This window comes from Lynx rufus, unplaced genomic scaffold, assembly GCF_022079265.1.
Source record: "Lynx rufus isolate CCGP_SWC_20201006 ecotype Redwood Valley unplaced genomic scaffold, mLynRuf1.p SCAF_6, whole genome shotgun sequence".
NCBI lineage: Eukaryota > Metazoa > Chordata > Mammalia > Carnivora > Felidae > Lynx > Lynx rufus.
The window spans coordinates 115,396,452-115,412,269 of record NW_025814878.1 but is presented as its reverse complement, the minus strand read 5'-3'; positions in this window follow the sequence as shown (position 1 = coordinate 115,412,269).

Here is a 15,818-nt window from a genome sequence, read left to right as displayed (position 1 = left end):
GCCAGGCTTCTCAAAAAGAAAAGGAAGACGACCCAAATAGATAAAATCATGAATGAAAATGGAATTATTACAACCAATCCCTCAGAGATACAAACAATTATCAGGGAATACTATGAAAAATTATATGCCAACAAATTGGACAACCTGGAAGAAACGGACAAATTCCTGAACACCCACACTCTTCCAAAATTCAATCAGTAGGAAATAGAAAGCTTGAACAGACCCATAACCAGCGAAGAAATTGAATTGGTTATCAAAAATCTCCCAACAAATAAGAGTCCAGGACCAGATGGCTTCCCAGGGGAGTTCTACCAGACGTTTAAAGCAGAGATAATACGTATCCTTCTCAAGCCATTCCAAGAAATAGAAAGGGAAGGAAAACTTCCAGACTCATTCTATGAAGCCAGTATGACTTTGATTCCTTAACCAGACAGAGACCCAGTAAAAAAAAGAGAACTACAGGCCAATATCCCTGATGAATATGGATGCAAAAATTCTCAATAAGATACTAGCAAATCGAATTCAACAGCATATAAAAAGAATTATTCACCATGATCAAGTGGGATTCATTCCTGGGATGCAGGGCTGGTTCAACATTCGCAAATCAATCAACGTGATACATCACATTAATAAAAGAAAAGAGAAGAACGATATGATCCTGTCAATCGATGCAGAAAAGGCCTTTGACAAAATCCAGCACCCTTTTTTTTTTTTTTTTAATTTTTTTTTTCAACGTTTATTTATTTTTGGGACAGAGAGAGACAGAGCATGAACGGGGGAGGGGCAGAGAGAGAGGGAGACACAGAATGGGAAACAGGCTCCAGGCTCTGAGCCATCAGCCCAGAGCCTGACGCGGGGCTCGAACTCACGGACCGCGAGATCGTGACCTGGCTGAAGTCGGACGCTTAACCGACTGCGCCACCCAGGCGCCCCCCAGCACCCTTTCTTAATAAAAACCCTTGAGAAAGTCAGGGTAGAAGGAACATACTTAAACATCATAAAAGCCATTTATGAAAAGCCCACAGCTAACATCATCCTCAATGGGGAAAAACTGAGAGCTTTTTCCCTGAGATCAGGAACACGACAGGGATGCCCACTCTCACCGCTGTTGTTTAACATAGTGTTGGAAGTTCTAGCATCAGCAATCAGGCAACCAAAGGAAATCAAAGGCATCAAAATTGGCAAAGATGAAGTCAAGCTTTCGCTTTTTGCAGATGACACGATACTATACATGGAAAATCGGATAGACTCCACCAAAAGTCTGCTAGAACTGATACATGAATTCAGCAAAGTTGCAGGATACAAAATCAATGTACAGAAATCAGTTGCATTCTTATACACTAACAATGAAGCAACAGAAAGACAAATAAAGAAACTGATCCCATTCACAATTGCACCAAGAAGCATAAAATACCTAGGGATAAATCTAACCAAAGATGTAAAAGATCTGTATGCTGAAAACTATAGAAAGCTTATGAAGGTAATTGAAGAAGATATAAAGAAATTGAAAGACATTCCCTGCTCATGGATTGGAAGAATAAATATTGTCAAAATGTCAATACTACCCAAAGCTATCTACACATTCAATGCAATCCCAATCAAAATTGCACCAGCATTCTTCTTGAAACTAGAACAAGCAATCCTAAAATTCATATGGAACCACAAAAGGCCCCGAATAGCCAAAGGAATTTTGAAGAAGAAGACCAAAGCAGGAGGCATCACAATTCCAGACTTTAGCCTCTACTACAAAGCTGTCATCATCAAGACAGCATGGTATTGGCACAAAAACAGACACATAGACCAATGGAATAGAATAGAAACCCCAGAACGAGACCCACAAACGTATGGCCAACTCATCTTTGACAAAGCAGGAAAGAACATCCAATGGAAAAAAGACAGTCTCTTTAACAAATGGTGCTGGGAGAACTGGACAGCAACATGCAGAAGGTTGAAACTAGACCACTTTCTGACACCATTCACAAAAATAAACTCAAAATGGATAAAGGACCTGAATGTGAGACAGGAAACCATCAAAACCCTAGAGGAGAAAGCAGGAAAAGACCTCTCTGACCTCAGCCGTAGCAATCTCTTACTTGACACATCCCCAAAGGCAAGGGAATTAAAAGCAAAAATGAATTACTGGGACCTTATGTAGACAAAATCTTCTGCACAGCAAAGGAAACAACCAACAAAACTAAAAGGCAACCAACGGAATGGGAAAAGATATTTGCAAATGGCATATTGGACAAAGGGCTAGTATCTAAAATCTATAAAGAGCTCACCAAACTCCACACCCGAAAAACAAATAACCCAGTGAAGAAACGGGCAGAAAACATGAATAGACACTTCTCTAAAGAAGACATCCGGGTGGCCAACAGGCACATGAAAAGATGCTCAATGTCGCTCCTCATCAGGGAAATACAAATCAAAACCACACTCAGATAGCACCTCACGCCAGTCAGAGTGGCCAAAATGAACAAATCAGGAGACTATAGATGCTGGAGAGGATGTGGAGAAACGGGAACCCTCTTGCACTGTTGGTGGGAATGCAAATTGGTGCAGCCACTCTGGAAAGCAGTGTGGAGGTTCCTCAGAAAATTAAAAATAGACCTACCCTATGACCCAGCAATAGCACTGCTAGGAATTTATCCAAGGGATACAGGAGTACTGATGCATAGGGGCACTTGTACCCCAATGTTTATAGCAGCACTCTCAACAATAGCCAAATTATGGAAAGAGCCTAAATGTCCATCAACTGATGAATGGATAAAGAAATTGTGATTTGTATACACAATGGAGTACTACATGGCAATGAGAAAGAACGAAATATGGCCCTTTGTAGCAACGTGGATGGAACTGGAGAGTGTGATGCTAAGTGAAATAAGCCATACAGAGAAAGACAGATACAATATGGTTTCACTCCTATGTGGATCCTGAGAAACTTAACAGAAACCCATGGAGGAGGGGAAGGAAAAAAAAAAGAGATTAGAGTGGGAGAGAGCCAAAGCATAAGAGACTCTTAAAAACTGAGAACAAACTGAGGGTTGATGGGGGGTGGGAGGGAGGGGAGGGTGGGTGGTAGGTATTGAGGAGGGCACCTTTTGGGATGAGCACTGGGTGTTGTATGGAAACCAATTTGACAATAAATTTCATATATTGAAAAAAAATAAATTAAAAAAAAGAAAATTTGAAAACATGAATACACTGAAAGAGAATAAAATGAAATGATGGAAGTAAAATAGAATTGGAAAAAATTTACACAAAAGTAAAAAATATAGTAGAAAAAAATTAAAAATACTTTTAATAAAAATTGAAAATAAAAATAAATTTTTTCTCTTTGTGCATTCAAGAAAAAGAAAAGAAACGAAAAGAGTAAAAATAAAAAGGAAAAAGGAAGAAAATTGAACAGATGGACCAGCGAACAGACTGAAATATGATTGAAATTAGTTCGTTTTCCCCTCGAAGTCAAACTATGAAGTGCTTTATAGTCTGTAAACTAAGCAGGCAGAGAGACTTGTGTTCCTGAAGAGTGAAGTTGGCCCAGTTGGGTGGGGCTTAACGTAATGGCCTTGTTCTCCACTAGATGGCGCTGCTTCGCTTCCTGGGGTGGATTGTTGTGGCGCTTGTAGGGGTGTATGTGGATGCGCCAGAGTGGTGAAAGTGGTGTCACCCAGCTATCCAGTCTCTAGTATCGGAACCCTGTTTTCCCTGATCAGCAATCACTCACCCATCCTTTGGCTTTGGCTTCTGTCCACTCCCCAATTTTACACTGTCCATGACCAAGGCCCAGGCAGCACCTCCCTCCTGAGTTTCATCTCAGATGCAACTGTGTTTCCTGACCCCTTAATTCTGAGGGCCTGTTTCTTTGACCCATTCTGTCCCTCTGTGGGAGGGTCTCACAGAGCAAAGGACAGGTGCCGGCTGCACCCAGAAACGTTCGTGGGACTGTGCTGCTGCCAATGCCAAGGGCCTAGGGCTGGGTGCCAGCCTGCTCCAGAAAGAGTTCACACGATTGTGTAGTAGCACTGTGTCAGGGATTATGGCAACTCACAACATGCATCTGGCACCAGGCTTCACCCCCAACAACTTGTTCCAGCACCAGTGAATATGATTGTTTTCCTGTATCCACTGGGGCCTTTGCCTTAGGGGGGGACCACACAGCTTCTACCAGATGTCCTCCCAGCAGGGGAACCTCCTCTCCCGTGTGGCCTGAAGATCCCCGGACTTCACTCTGCTCCTGGGGATTCACCCCACCAGAGCACCACCAGGTATCGGGCTGTGGAGTTTCAGACTCTGTGTTCCTCTGTGTTATAGAGTTTTAATGGAATTTAAACCCTCTCCTTTCACCTTTCTCCCTTTGTAGTTTAATCCCTGTGACTGTTTCCACTTTTCCCCTTTCTCTCCAGCTGGTTTGGGGGGGTGCTTTTCCCATATTCTCCCCTGCCCCCCTGTCTCCATCCTTTCTCTGCACGCAAAAACAGCTCCTTGCCCTCCGTGGCTTCTGTCTCCCCCAGTTCACCTCTCCGTGCCATGTACCTGCTGAATTTTGTGGTTCAGGTTATGCAGATTGTTGTGTTAATCCTCAGATCAGTTTTCTAGGTATGCAGGATGGTTTAGTGTGGATCTGGATGTATCTCATGGACGCAAGACACAAAAAAACCTTCCACGCTGTTCTGCCATCTTGGCTCCCTGCCATTTGCTTTTGAGGATAGGAAGTATACCATGTTTGTTTTCTTGTGGGTGTGATTTTCAGAGGGAAAGGCAGCATTGCAGAAGAGGGAGGGTTGCAGGAGGAATGTCCTTGAATAGGTGGGAGGGGCTGGGTTTCAGTGACCAAGTGGAGGAGTTGGTTATCAGTTGAAAGTGGAGGGGAGGGAGGGTGTGTAATTAAGAAGAAAATGTGAAATAATTGCCTTGAAAGTTTGTGAGTGAGTAAACAGGAAAATTCTGTGTCCTTTTATCGACGAGCTTGAAGTTTGTGATTATAAATATTCCATAGGCATGTTTGAGTATTTTTATCCAATCACTTAGCTGCTTGTATTTAGACATGGAGTAGGTGGGAAGTTGGATTTAGGCAAAGCTGGATTTTTCCAGGGTGGTATGATGGAGAGAATGCGGAAAATGGGAGTTGAGTGTGCAAGGTAGTTATAACAATGGGTCTGGAAATCTAAGTGGGATATTGTTAAAATCGGGCAGAAGCGGTTGGAAGTCTGGGAAGAGGACAAATTATGGGGGTGGGGCGGAAGAGTGACTTGCAAAAACAGGAGGTGTTGAGCACAGTGTGGGATACTTAAAATTTTTCAGTATTTCCTAAATGACCTCCTTCCAGGTTCAGAGAAGCTTTTCCATTTCCTAGATCCTGGGATCTTGTGAATCAGGCTAATTGCCTTTCTTATAGGGACTGCTCTCAGTTCTTATAGGAAGAACTGCTCTCTGTTCTTATAGGGACATGCATCTCTCAGCTGCCCTGGCCCTCTCCCCACAGATGACCAGTATGTGGTTCTTGGTTCTTGGATATTCTGGAGAATTTATTACATCGAGTGACTGCTCTGTGCTCATGGAAGGTATAGATAGGGCCCTTGGGGCTTCTGGACAGTGGCTCTGAAGCTGACCCTGAAGATGCTGACATCCTTTCATGATGTGAGAGCCCAGAGTAGTACCTTCTGGAAATTCTGACCTGGGAGGAGGGGTGGGCTGGGGAAATGGTTGCCTCTCTAGGTCTGGGATCCAGAAGGGGCTGAAAGCGGCTCCTGACATAGCACAAAGTGTGTTCTTCCTAAGTCAGTGAACTGTGCCTGTCCCTTTTCCTCAGCACACTACTGGCCCTGGGCACTCAGACCTTGGCCGGGGAGGTTGGGGCTAGTGTGGGTCAGTCAGTAGGTGCTGGATTAGGAGCATGGGAGGTGCACAGGGAGGTACATGGGTACTTGACCAGTCAGATACTGTCCTAGAAGACCCTAAACTGGAGCTGCTGGGTGGTGTAACATTACGGGTTATCCCTTTGGCGGAAAGATTGGCAATTAAACCCGTAAAATGGATCAACATTTTTACTGGACACACATGATCATAGACTGATTCAGAAAATTCTCCATTTTAAAATTACAAACTATTGCATAAGCAGACAAAAGTTAAAGATAGCACAAAGACTTATTTATTCTTTTCCTGAAGAGAAACAGTCTTGTACTGGGGCCTAGTATGAGGAACAAATTTATTTAAATATTAAGGAAATTTAAGTCCACAAGTTGATAAGTATTAAAACAATTGGCAGGATAAGTACGAGAAGCAAAACTACTACTTGACCTCTAGTAAATGTCTCTACGTCCTAAGCCCCAGGGACCCAAAGCGTTTGTGAATCTGTGTGTTTTCTCCTTTTTTTTCTACCTCTTTTGCCAAAGTTTACTGAATTCTTGGTGAAGAGAGAGGACTGTTGGATGTGTTTTCAGTGGAAGGGTAGTACTTTCTCAGTGGTAGGAGGAAGAAGCCCTTAGGCAGTGGCTGGGAGTGGGGTGGTGGAAGGTCTGGAGTGGGCAGGGGACGTGGCTGGGGTGGGGGGGGTGGGAGAGTTGAGGTTAGATGGGGAGAGGTGGAGTTGGGGAGGTAATGGGGGTGGGGTGTGACTGGGTGGGGGCAGCAGGCTGGGGCTTTAGGACTTGTCCTGGGGGGAACTGTTTAGAGGGCAGACTCAGTGAGGATGCAGAGGGTCCCAAGATGCATGATGTGGAGGCAGGGAGGTCATCGTGCAGCGAACGCAGCCAGAGGTGGTGAGATTGGCAGCTAGCTACCTGCGTGGGCTGCTCTGGTCTACTCACAACCCACCCTCCCTGGGTGTTTGGAACAAGAAGTAAAGTCTCTGGTCCATGGCCCATGTTGATGGAAAGGCTGGGAGTGGCTCTCCTGGGTCCTGGGCCCCAGGCTGGCACAGTCACGGGGCAAGAGCTGCCCAGCATGGTACCTTCCTCATGGGTTTTCTGGGCCTGACCCAGCTTTAGGTGTTGGGAGGATCTGTCTGCACTAAAGGATCTTTGACCCTCCACTGCCCTCCAGAGGTTCCCAAACTGTGTGGGAGACCCGGACAGTTATAAGTAAAACTGTGGATGTGAAGGGAGGTGGTATGAACATCCCCTGTGGAAGCTCAGAGAGAAGCCAGCTGTTCTCCATGCCCACAGCTCTGACCATCATCAAATGGTCCTGTAGCCACACAAGGATGTTTCCAGCCCAGAACTTTTCTTTTTTTAATAATGCTTATTTATTTTTTGAGAGAGAGAGAGAGAGAGAGAGAGAGAGAGCATGAGCAGGGGATGGGCAGAGAGAGAGGGAGACACAGAATCAAAGCAGGCTCCAGGCTCTGAGCTGTCAGCACAGAGCCCGATGCAGGCTTTGAACTCACAAACTGCAAGATCATGACCTTAGTCAAAGTCGGATGCTCAACTGACTGAGCCACCCAGGCGCTCCAGAACTTTTCTTGGGCTTAAGAGCTACATGTTCAACTGTGTCTTCCACTCCCCACCAAGATGTCTAACAAAAAAGTCAACAGAAACACATCTAACCACAAACTCTTGATTCCCTTCCCCGAAATGGAGCGCTCTAGGCTGGATGTGGGCAGAGGCACTGTGGATTCTGCCCTTCTGGGCACAGGAGCTCCTTGGGTGCAGTTGAGGCCTGAAGACTCTCCCCTTCTGTGACCTCTGGGACTTGGGAAAAGGGGAGGCCCTTAGGAAGCTTCTGGAAGACTTTTCACCCCCATACCCCCAAAGCATATCCTTTGGTGCATGTGACCTGTCACATGCTCCCTGGGGAGAAGGCCTCCTTGAAGTGTGGGTGCTGGGCTTCTGCCCACTGAGGGTGTCCAACTCTTGTCTGTGGAAAGGGGGAGGAGCAGGCTGACCCCTGTCTCCCAGCAGGTGCCGGTGTGTCCTGTGCCCTGCAGACCTCTTCAGAAGCCAGTGGCCAGGCTTGGCACTCTGGAAGAGGGGCAGTGTACATGTGCTGGGTGCAGGTCTAGGGCATGACAGGACTCTTACCCTGCAATGGGGGAAGGCCCAGGGCCAGGGAAGGCCAGGTTGCCTCAGGGAGAGGCAGCCAGCCACAATCATTGGGAGCCACTCCCTCTGCCCATCTGTATTTTTAGCCAAGGAGAAGGTATCACTTTAGAGGTAGAGAAGATAGAGTGGGAAATGGTGAGCAAGGTCAGTGGATAACTCGAACCCAAGGGTTTGAACTAGAAGTTTCCAGGGCTCCTTTGGGTCTCCTATCTGACACCTGATGGCAGTGAGTAATTTGAGGAGGGACTGAGAAGAACTGAGTGGCAGGGAAGACTTGGAGGGGCCGGTCAAAGGAAATTGAGGATGGTTGTTGCCCACAGAAGCTAGTCTGTGTGGGTGAGGGTGGTGCACGAGAATAGGGCTGGTGAGTGCAGGAAGGCAAGGCGGGAGAGGGGGAGCTGGGATCATGGGCTTAAGACACTGGGCTTCCCAGAGCAGACAGGTGTGACAGGAGAGTCCTGAGGGGATGGAGAGACATCTGCAGAGTAAATCTGGGGCATGGGGAACAGCCTCAGAGCTCAATGGAGTGAGAGATTTGGGGAGAGGAGGTGGTTCTGGAATAGCCTGAGGCTGGTCCCACTCAGCTACTGTGCTTGGCCTCCTGGCCAGCTGTCATTGTATAGGCCCGTGAGAGCCTTGTATTTTGACAATCCTTCTTTTCTGTGTCCTTATGTTTCCTTTTGCATTTCCTATGCAAAGTTCTCTAAAAATGAATCTCTACCTTTTGAGTGTGAACTAAAAGGATGCAGGGGGTGATGCTTCCTGGCCTCTGTGGTGGTGATGGTGGCAGAAGTGGATGGGGGCTGTCCCTGGGGGAGGCTCCTGGGGGTAAACCTACATAGAACCTAGTCCTCAGGTCTTTTTCAACACCTGCTGGGAGGCTCCCCACCGTTCCTAGTCTGGGCTATGACTTTGGGCCTGGAGACATCAAGAATTGTGTTTTGTCCACTCCAGAGCTGCCTGGCAGGCCTCCCTACCTCTCCCACCTCTATATGCACCCAGATTCCCCACTCACTGGGCTTGCCACTGGTGTCCTTATCTTTGTTGGGGGGAGGGTTGTCATCTGGCAGAAGCAGTAGTTGGATCACTTGGGAAGGTGCTTGTGACAGAGATGGATCAGGTGGGGGTTCTCATGTTAACCTCTTCCCCTGGGTCCCTTTGTCCTTTGTTGTGTTACTCCCTGTCTGCCCCCTCTTCCTTGTCTTTTCTCACCTTTCCCTGCCTCACTCTGTAACTGGGGACACTGACTCCCTGGATTGATCACAGGGAGCGAGGGCTTAGGGACTTGCTGGTGGCTTCTCACCGGGTACAGCCAATGGGAGGCACTAGAGGGAGGCTTTGGTGGAGGGAGAGTAGGTGGGGTATTCTCCCTCCCTCCTTGCCAGTATCTGGGCTCCTCTTCCCTGTCCCTTTAAGGCTGGGAGGGGGAATAAAGGCTCTCAGGTGCCTCAGAAGCCCCTGCTGTTCCCTTGTCCCACCCATCCCCAGATAAATTACTTCTTTACAACGTTGCAATTGAACCATCTTAATGGAATTCTGCTTCCTTCTGGGGCCCTCCACCTCTCTTCTCTCACACTCTGGCCTCAGGTGGGCTGGCTAAGAACTGAGTTTCCATGTGGTGGGAGACACTCTCTCCTCACTCAGCGCTGTGCTTTTTCTCACCACAAACTGTAAGGCAGAATCTTCAGCTTCCTTTCCATCGCTCACCCTCTTGGGATTCAGTCTTTAACTGCCTCCCTCTACCTTGAATCTCTGGTTCCAACTCTGAGTCAGTGTCTCCTCAGCAAGGAAGCTGTCTTCTCAGAGGTGTCACACTTGGACTAGCCACTTCCAGCTTTGTTCCAGGGAATTTGGAGTTTCTCAAGGGGAGTCAACATTGCAAACCTAGGGCACTTCTCCAGCAAGTCTGCCCAGGGCCTCCCTTAGGTGTATCGTATCTTTAGTGTATCTGAGGGTCCACGCTTCTTGCTCACATTGCCTTGCGGTTTCTCTGCTTTGCCATGTGTCATATTAAGTGGCCAGGTTGTGAGAATGTCTGGGGCAAGAGACTTTCTTTGTCTCCCCCAGATGCTTGAAGCCAGCTGTCAATAGATGCGCACTGAACAAGTGAGTGTAGAGATTGTGTCCTATGAGCTTTCACTAGGGGCACAGTGAGGGGTGAAAGGGGAGGGGGCAGGTGGAGAAAACAGCTTTTGGTTTGGGGGAAATGGCAGAGCCAAGGCCTGGCAGTGTGGACCTTTTGGAAAGACAGGATGCAGTGATGTGTGTGTGTGTATGTATGGGGGTGTCTGTGAAGGGGGATCCTCACCCTACCAGGCTTTAGAGGAACAGTGAGAATGGGGAGCCAAACCAATGTGTGGAGACTTGGTTGGACAGAGATGCTGACATCTGTCCCAGCACTTTCCTGTGGGAACTCAGTTTTGTTCTTTAAAAATGAATAATATTTAATTACAATAAATACATAAAATACAAATAATAAATAAAATGAATAAGCTAACTTCAGTAAGTTGATAAGTATCAGTTAAGGCCTACCACCCCAGGATAACTATGTGGTGTCCTTTCCTGTCCTAACTACCCCTCAGTGCCCCAGAACCCTCTACCCCCGATGAGGACATCGGCCTTCTGCCACCGCGGATCCGTTTTGCCTTCCGTTTTGCCTGTTCTCTAATTTCATCTATCAGGAGTCCTGTAGCCTGCGGTCTTTTGTGCCTGGATTCCTGTGCTCCCATCCACATTTATAAGATTGTATCTGTCCCTCTGTCCTCCCGCAGGGAAGCGCTCCTTCGGTGCTGCGCGTGCGGGCCACAAGGGGGCAGCAGAGCCTGATGGAATCTGGGAGACTTGGTAGGGTCTCCAGGGTTGCTCTCCCCTCACAGCACCCTCTGTCTGGTTGCCTCCCAGGCAGCTGCTGCAGCATAGTCCTCCTGCTTCCGTCTCTGAGACCTGCTGCTTTAGAGAGGATTTCTGGGCCCAGGGCCTCCAATCTGGTGCCCTGTGTTTAGGGCTCACCTGAGTTTTGGGGTGGACCTGCCTCAAGTAGGGTTTGGCCCTGGGCAGGTCCCCGTGTCCCCGTGTATTCTTCAGCTTCTGTCTCTCAGCTTTAAAGTGAGGAAAGACTCTCCTCTGAGGATTAGAGTAAGTCATTTATTGAAAAAAGTACATAATGACCAGAGTGAAATAGCACTAGATAAATGGTGGGCCTGAGTATTTGGTGAAAGTCAGTAGTGAGGTGGGGCCTGGCCTCAGAGCTTCAGCCTACAGCTCAGCCTGTGGAGGCAAGTCTCCCTGACATGGAGGAACAGGGTGTTGGGCATGCTGGGGACTGTTAGAATCAGCCTCTCAAGCTTGGCCAGGGCCCCTCCTGACTTTTCTGCCTCAGGCCTCTCTCTGATTCTTTCGAGGTCAGAGGCTAAAGTGCCAGATCTCCAGGCCCTTTTCCCATAACTTGGCACTCACCCTCCTACAAGGACTTAACTGTTTCAGCCTTGACTGTGGATGGGCCTGATCTACATGGGATTGGGAGAGTGAGTAAATGCTTCCCAGGTTATGACTGGGTCACCTATATGTGGGCGGTACTTGTATTCACTCACTGCAAGACATTCACTGTCATCTCAGTGACTAGTGAATGTACTTGAGACACTGTGGGCATACCTGTGTCCCATTCAGGTGTCTTGTCCCCAGATATATCAGGGCTGAATGCAAGGTGGGGCTTGCACCTTCTCTTTTCCCTTTCCTTTCCTCCCTGCTTGCCCTTCCCTCCCTCCGTCATTCTGTTCTCCCTTTTCCTCTCCCTCCTTCACTTCTTTCTTCTTGCTCTTTCCATTCTTTTTTTCCCCTGTTCTTTCCATTCTTACACCATTTTTCTCTTGGCTTTCTTTCAATTCCTTATTTATCTTTTGCTAATTGATGGCGTAATAAAATTTATTAAAATTTCTATAAGAATGTCTTTCTCCCTGGTCTCAGTCCTTTGCCTTTATATAGCTCAGAGGGGTGGGAGTGATGCCTCTTCGTGTCCCCAGGAATCTCAGACTTTGGAAGCAAAGGGACTTCCCCATTCAGAGGGTGCCGGGGTAGGTGCCCTGGCCAGTTGGGCTTTGCCGTCAACCTGTGAGAGGCCTGGGCATGAGTAAGGGTCTAAGGAATTTTCTGAGGCATCTTTGGTTGGATAGTTCAGATATGGGAAGACAGCCTCCATTAGGAAGGGCTGTGCTCACCAGAGGGGCAGGTGTGCAGACTCAGGGGATACTGATCATCCCCACTGAGCCCTTGGTCTTGTCCTCAGCAGACTCCCAGGGCAGAACTCAGCCCACCAGCAGGGTCATGCTGGTTAGAAAAGGAAGGAACATTCTGAAGTCTACACGGAAACTATCGCCTTATGTGTGTGTACGCGCATGTGTGTATGTGTGTGTGTGTGCTTCCTGTTATTTTTCAGTTTTTCCAGATACCAAACAAGCAGGAAACACTTGTATAAACTTTTTTCCTGCAGTGGAGATAACCCAGTGAACCTTCACCTTCACAGCGTGAAATAAATTAAGATTCACCACATTGCAGATTTTTAAAGATGAGGTTTAATCCTTTCCACCAAATGTCACATTTTAAAATTACACTTCTTTTTATATTAGCCGTTGATTTAGGGCTTCAGTATTTATCTGAAAAGTGTTTCAAAAGTACTTGAAACAACTAAAGATAAGAGGCATTACACGGCTGTTAAAGGAGAAAGTATAATATTAACACACTAGCATCGGGATCACTTATATTGAGCAAGAAGAATCATTCATGGCCAGTGGACAGTATTTGTTGACGAACAGCTGGAACATGAGTCTGAGAGCTGGGGGAGGACGGTGAAGTTTGCTGTGTGGTGTCTTTCCTGCAGTGTCCCCAGGTGTCCTTCCAGTGTCCTTCAGGAACATCTTCCATGTGCTTTGTCATTCCTTCCTCTCCCCTTCCTCCCATCCTGGGATCGAAGGACTGGCCTTCAACGGAGATAAGCTTTCTGGCCATATCATCCTGGTCCGTTGCCGAGTTCAAGGTCCTCTTCCTGCTCCTCTTTCACCCAGAGCTGTGTGGAGCTAGGGGCTGGGCTGGGCTCGTGGACTGGGTCATGTGGGGCAGTAAGGAGGGGTGCACCTTGCAGGTCTAGCCTTCCCTCCTCTAGGAAGTTCCTGGATTAAAGGTTAATAGAGGGCAGGTCTCATGTCGTCCTTCATCTCTGTGTGCATGTGTGAAAATGAAGTGTCATAAATACAACTTGTGAAGCCCAATTCCTGGCACTTAGTAGGAACTCAGTCAAATTCTTCCCACAGTCTTTTCATCAAATTCCCCTAATGTCTCTTAGGCCTTGAGGAGTCTCCCCATTGGGCAGGGATTGGTGGTGGCATGGATGGGGGGGTGGACCTGGCAGCTGATATTGGCCCTTATCTCATTTGTTATTTTTCTTTCTTTTTTTTGAAAAAATATTGACTTTTTAAAAAGTTTATTTATTTTTGAGAGAGAGTGAGTGTGTGCACCCACGTGAGTGGGCGAAGGTCAAAAAGAGAGGGAGAGAAAGAATCCCAAGCAGGCTCCTCTCTCAGCACAGAGCCCGACAAGGGACTTGATCCCACAAACTGTGAGATCGTGACCTGAGCCAAAATCAAGAGTCAAATACTTAATGGACTGAGTCACCCAGCCTCCCCTCATTTGTTATTTTTCCGTTAAGGTACATTTTCCCAATAGTTCCAAGTAAGTGGATATTGGCAGAATAGACCTTTGCGGATGACAACCTGGGATGTGTTCAGATATATCCAGAGGTCTTGGATTTGTGCAGAGTTTTAATATCTCAGATGAGACATCTAGGCAGAAAACTATCAAGCCCATGCACCATGAGCCAGTCAGGCCTTGTTTCATGAAAACAAATCCAGTGAATTATTCAGAACAATCAAGAGTGAATGCAGGCTGGGTGAGGCTTTGCTGGGTGTGTGGTTGCAAAACTCTGAGAGATTTGGTTTCATCTCCTGTAGAATGAAGATAAATGACAACAACCTGGCAGAAATGTGACCAAGGAAGCTGTAGCCCAAGCTAGTGTCTTAACACCAGTCACTTGACTCATGAACACCCGAGCACTGGGCAGGCTTGAGGGAGTAAGCAAAGGTGGTTGAATCTGAGTTTCTAGCCTGGGATGTTTCGGTGAAGCATATATATTTGGGGCAGGAAGAAAAAAGGAGCAGGAAAGATGGTGGGGTTGTACCACCGAGGGGCTGGGCTGACTTGTTTAGGTCAGAGTTAACCGTCTTTGTGTTTCTCAGTGGAATGAAATGGTTTCCAAATTTGGACAAGGCTGAGTAGCCAATGGGCTGCTGCAGTGAGTCCTCTGCAAATGAGCTCAAGCAAAGTTTATTGTTTACTGTGTCCTGGGCACGTGAGCAGGGCACACAGTGCCTCCCTTTGTGGATGCCACAGACATTCCACAGAAGAACCAATGTCAGAGCTGTGCTGGAGGACAGGGTGCCGGTAAAACTCCAAGAATTACGTGTATGGGGCACGTATGGGGATGAGCAGGTGGGCGAGGGTTCCTCTGAGGAAGGTCACATTAGGCAAGAATGAGACGTTAAGGAGTTTGGGGGATGAGAAAGAGAGAGAGAGAATGAGAGAGCAAGATGATACAATGACTTGTGAGAAGGCCCGAGGCTTCGGAACGGAGGAACTCACTGGAGGAACTAACTCAGGCCAGTGAGGGACAACTGGCAGAGTGATGGAAAGAGGTCAGAGAGGAAGCTGTGCCCTGGGAATCACAGACAAGAGGTTTATAGGGGGATCCCTTGAACAGATAAGGCAGGTCTGACTTGAGAGGATCATGACCTTGGAAGGAAAATGAACTTGAGGAGGTCAGGCTGGAGGTGGGCAGGGGACACTCATGGGGAAGCAGGGACACCCTGCTTGGGCCAGGAGAGAAATGGGGGTGGCCAGGAACTAGGTACTGGCCACGGATATGGATTTGAGAAAAGTCTTGAACATTTCTGGTGCATGGGAGGTAGACTGGGTGGGAACATGGACTGTGTAGTGGAATGACCCTCCAGTTTCTGGCAGATGTAACTGAGTGAACCAAGGTGTCCTGCTGAGATGGGAACATACAGGTAGGGAGGGGCTGGAGGAAGCTCCAGTGCTCCAGGGTTTTCCTTCAGAGACCATAACATCCATCTTTCCTAGAGCACACTGCAGCCTGGCAGGGAGGGGACTGAATGGTGTATCCAGGCCATGCATACTTGTAAAATACTAACAAGCCACAGGGTGCTGTCCATTCAGCCTGGGCAGGGCCAGAGTCCTGGAACTGGTCCTGGAAGCTCCTGATGCCCACTAGTAACCTCTCTGTTGCCACACCTATGTGGTCTCCGGGTGAAGAAAAGCAAAGCAGCTACACCAGGGGCTTTGCAAAGACTCTTGCCTGATGGTGTTCACCAACTGTCATGAGTAGTCTCCGTAGTGAACAGCCATGCATAGGGCTAGGTATTAGTCTTGGCTGTGCCATACACACTCTCTGCTTATGGTTTAGAAGTTAGCCAACCTGGAGAGTAGCAGTTGTTCATCAAACTATTGCTGAGTCTGTACCTCTGTGTGACTCCCTGCAGGGTGGGTCAGTGGACCTGGACCTGCCCTGTTTCTGTGGCTCTGATCACATTGCTTCCTTACTGATAACTGGGGTGCACCATCCAGAGGGCAGGGCAGAGTCTGCTGGGATTGTTTTTTGTAAGCTTTCACTTTGAAATGGTGCAGGAGTCAGAGAAGGGTGGATTCTCCTGT